This window comes from Blennius ocellaris (genome assembly GCF_963422515.1).
Source record: "Blennius ocellaris genome assembly, chromosome: 20".
NCBI lineage: Eukaryota > Metazoa > Chordata > Actinopteri > Blenniiformes > Blenniidae > Blennius > Blennius ocellaris.
In genome coordinates, this window is record NC_137669.1 from 23367762 (window position 1) to 23372761 (window position 5000).

The following is a 5000-nucleotide window of genomic DNA, read 5'->3' on the forward strand; positions in this document are numbered from 1 at the left end:
TCTGGACACGTCTGGAGACGTTCCTCCGGACGACAGTTTCTCACTGCCAACGACGCGCAAACACTGAGGAAAGCGTCAGATTCTCCTCGTTTCCCAAACCTCTGACAATGTGCCTGCTGGCAGTTTACAACGGCGTGTCGGGTTCTTTCTCCGTGACGGACTGTTGTTCCCACTGGGCCACTTCGTCTTGACCCGCCTGGACCGGGAAGGGAAAAAAGCAAACCTCCACCAAAACGCTCATTTCTTTTGCGTCGTACGCCGTCTTTCGTCGGCGTGTTCCCGCCAAGTGCTGAAGACGACGGCGCGGCGGCGCGAGTCTGTTTTCACACCCGTGGACATACGCAGAGCTGTTAAACGGCTCGCAGGGCGAGAAACCACAGCGAGAGTCCCGACGCTTCGTCAGCCGGCCACTCGCCGCTTCTGTATATAGACAACAACTACCGTCGTACATCCGCGTGTCCCACCTGCTGTGTCTGCAGACTGTACCCACCAGGAAACCATGTCTCCTGTATCTGTCTCTATTTGACCAAGTGTTGGACGTGTCTCTGTGTGGATGTGTTTCACAACAAGCAAGGAGGGGGGGGTCTCTGGTTCCTGGTCTCTGGTTCCTGGTCTCTATGCTGGACTGCGACAAAACACTGGAGACGAAGCTTCCAAAGCTTTTCCATCCACTTTTTTCTTACGATGAATCGGAGTCCTATTTGGTCCTGATGTCTGGAGTGGTGCACATGTTTTATTTAATTGGATCGAATCCTCTGTGTTGATTCCATCTGGTGCAGGAAGTTGCCACATTAAAACCCCACGAGCTTTACATTGGCTGTGTTGAGTGCTTTCATTGACGCGCACACTTTTGGTTCTTGACCTTTACGTCGCCTCGGCGTCTGGGAAACGAGGCTCAGGAACCACGAGGAGCAGCAGGACCACGTGAGTCCAGTCGGCAAGTACAGCTTTTTTTTATTTATCTTTCTTTGGTTGAAAAATACAATAGTGTACACATAGGATATTGTACATATCATATCCTTTTCTTTTTTTTCTTTTTTTTTAAACAATAAAAATAGCAAGAACAATAGAACCCAATCTCTGACAGCAATATAATAATGAAATACTACGAATGTAAAGTAAAAAGTAAACTAAAGAAAAGAGAAAAAAATTTAAAAGTACAGCTTTTTGAAAGTACAAGCTTTTAAAGTGAACTGCTCATATTGGGTTATCAAGTTTTATCACATTTGAATTTAGATTTATGTTGTGAATTACGTGATACACAAAATTGTATTAAATTTGTATATTTATACACTTGTGACATTTGAAGATATGGAAGTAGTGACGGCCGTCGTTTATGACAGTGACTCCCAATCCGGGGAAAAAATATGAGTCTACATTTATTTCATTTATGAATTTAAATCAAGTTTAAACATTGAAATGTAAAGAGCCCTGGTGATCAGGGGTTTCTGGTATTTACAGTGAAAATATGACGAATTTAAAGCGGTTTCTGGTGCAGCTTCCGCCATCAGACAGGAAGTGACGACACATGTAACCCGGATGCGCCGCCGCCGCTAGCTAGTTAGCGCTAAATGCTACTTTTAAACTTCCCGATAAAGTCCTGAATGTGTGGTTTCCTCTGTGCGCTCGCCGTTGTTATACCGTAAACTAACTTATATTGACGATGATAGCGGAGAGTTCCAGCAGTGGCTCAGGTTACGCCATTTTAAAGCTAAGTCATGCTAACGGTGGCTACTAGCATAACTTAGCTTGAAGCACTTGGTGTTAAAATATGTAAATAAATATATAAAATACAACATGATTAATTACTGCAGTTTGATTTAGTATCTCAAGTTATTTATTATTTTAAAAATAGTGCAGTACAAGTTTATTTTTTACTACTACATTACAAGATATTTTTATATATTTAACAGGAGAGTCGTTTAAAAAATAAATAAACATGTTGAATAAAATCTGTTTCAGACTCAAAGACATAATTGTGTTTTCAATATTGCCCCCAAATAATTATGAATATAATTTTTTTTGGGACAACGGAGCAGCGCTGGCGGCTCATTGGCCGACAAACAATCTAATTCTGCTCAAATCCAGTCCACTTTATTTATAAAGCACATTTTAACAACAAAGCGTTTCAAAGTGCTGCACATGAGACTGCACATAAAAACAATAAAACTAAAACAATGCAAATTAGCTCCAACACTAAATAAGTATAAAACCATAAAATAAAAATAAAAACAGATTAAAAACTACAAATACATTTTTTAAAAACTATAAATAAGAATAAAATAATTTAAAAGAATAAATAGAAATATAAAAATGCTTAAAAAGCAGTAAAATAAATAAGAACAATAAAATAAATAAAAGACACGGGACCACACGACTCACGCAGCGTTAAAAGCCTGAGAATAAAAGTGAGTCCACAGTGGGGGGGCTGTTCGGACGTGGGGGGGGGGGGGGGTTCCACAGCTTAGGGCCGAAATACACAACATGAGCCGACGAGACACTCAAATATGTGTGTGATGAATATTTAAGGAGGACGAAGCCGTGGAGCTTTGTTAAAATTTCCGCACATTAAATATCAATGTGTCCCTTTGAGCGTCACGTGCTCGTCCTCCGGATCAGTCACGTGTGAAGAGAGAGACCGTCCCTCCTCATCCTCCTCATCCTCTTTCATCCACTTTCATCCTCCTCGGCGGCCTCCATGTTACATAAGCCTGTAGTTCCCGTGGCGAGCAGCAGGGGGCGACATCCGCTCACTTATCAGTCGCGTCACGTCACGCTGGGAATTCGACTGGAGCCTCTTTGTTTTGTCTGCTGCGAAGAAAATGGCTGAAACTCAGTTTCCCTCCAGCAGCAGGAGGGCAAATGCATAAAGTGACAATTTGAACGTTCGGGTCTCAGCCGGAGACGCAACGAAAACACATTTATCATCGTGGCGTTCCTGCTGGACCTCGTCTGATTGGTCCGTCCTCCTCCGCCCTTTGAAACATCGTCTCCGTCAACAACATGTCTGTCGGTTTCCACCTCTGCTCTCAGGAACCTCCTCCCTCCGCCCGGCTGCTGCTACGTAACCAGTTGCCGTGGTAACCAAGCTTGGAACCTTGTTATTTCTTTCTTTCCCCACCATGTGCAGTAAGAAAACCAGGGAAGGTGGAGGAGCGACGTGGAGAAACGTAAACAAGTCCTGTTGCTTCTAGATCCACAACACAAGAGCAGCGTGGAGGGAAACGCTCCGTCCTCCGACCTGACGGAGCGTCGGGGTCCGAGGGGTGCGGTGTGGTCGTCTCCACCTCTCACAGCCTCCACATCTCACAGCCTCCACCTCTCTCAGCCTCCACCTCTCACAGCCTCCACCTCTTACAGTCTCCACCTCTCACAGCCTCCACCTCTCACAGCCTCCACCTCTTACAGTCTCCACCTCTCACAGCCTCCACCTCTCACAGCCTCCACCTCTCACAGCCTCCACCTCTTACAGTCTCCACCTCTCTCAGCCTCCACCTCTCACAGCCCTCCACCTCTTACAGTCTCCACCTCTCACAGTCTCCACCTCTCACAGCCTCCACCTCTCACAGCCTCCACCTCTTACAGTCTCCACCTCTCACAGCCTCCACATCTCACAGCCTCCACCTCTCTCAGCCTCCACCTCTCACAGCCTCCACCTCTTACAGTCTCCACCTCTCACAGCCTCCACATCTCACAGCCTCCACCTCTCTCAGCCTCCACCTCTCACAGCCTCCACCTCTTACAGTCTCCACCTCTCACAGCCTCCACCTCTCACAGCCTCCACCTCTTACAGTCTCCACCTCTCACAGCCTCCACATCTCACAGCCTCCACCTCTTACAGTCTCCACCTCTTACAGTCTCCACCTCTCACAGCCTCCACATCTCACAGCCTCCACCTCTCGCAGCCTCCACCTCTCTCAGCCTCCACCTCTCACAGCCTCCACCTCTCACAGCCTACACCTCTCTCAGCCTCCACCTCTCACAGCCTCCACAACTTACAGCCTCCACCTCTCAGCCGGAGGCCGAACCACTGAACCAGACGGAGGAGGGTGGAGGTGACGAGACGAGCGTTGGGGCCATGAAGACGACACGTGGAAGCTAACGTGCCGTTTCCAACACACGGGAGCCTCGGGGGGTGGAGGAGGGGGTGGAGAAGGTGGGGTGGTGGGGGGGTGGAGGAGGGGGTGGAGAAGGTGGGGTGGTGGGGGGGTGGAGGAAGGGGGTGGAGGAGGAGGTGGGGAGTTCTTATTCAGTAAAACTTTAATCCAAGGCCACGATGCCTCGAGGAACGTCCAGAATCTCGTCTCAGGGTCCAGAACTTCTCACAGGAAACGTCTCAGACTCAAGACTCAAGACTCAAGACTCAAGACTCAAGACTCAAGACCCAAGACCCAAGACTCAAGACTCAAGACTCAAGACTAAACCACCAGAGGCTCTGAACCAAGCAAACTGAGAAAACGTCAAAGAAAACTGAGTTTTTTCATGAAAAACTTTTAAGAGTAGCGACAGACTAGGACCTGGTTCTCCTGGTATGTTCTCTGTCCTGGTTCTCCAGCAGGCCTGGTTCTCCTGGTATGTTCTCTGTCCTGGTTCTCCAGCAGGCCTGGTTCTCCTGGTATGTTCTCTGTCCTGGTTCTCCTGGTATGGTCTCTGTCCTGGCTCTCCTGGTATCGTCTCTGTCCTGGTTCTCCTGGTATGTTCTCTGTCCTGGTTCTCCAGCAGGCCTGGTTCTCCTGGTATGTTCTCTGTCCTGGTTCTCCTGGTATGGTCTCTGTCCTGGCTCTCCTGGTATCGTCTCTGTCCTGGTTCTCCTGGTATGGTCTCTGTCCTGGTTCTCCTGGTATGTTCTCTGTCCTGGTTCTCCTGGTATGGTCTCTGTCCTGGTTCTCCTGGTATGTTTCTCTGTCCTGGTTCTCCAGCAGGCCTGGTTCTCCTGGTATGTTCTCTGTCCTGGTTCTCCTGGTATGGTCTCTGTCCTGGTTCTCCTGGTATGTTCTCTG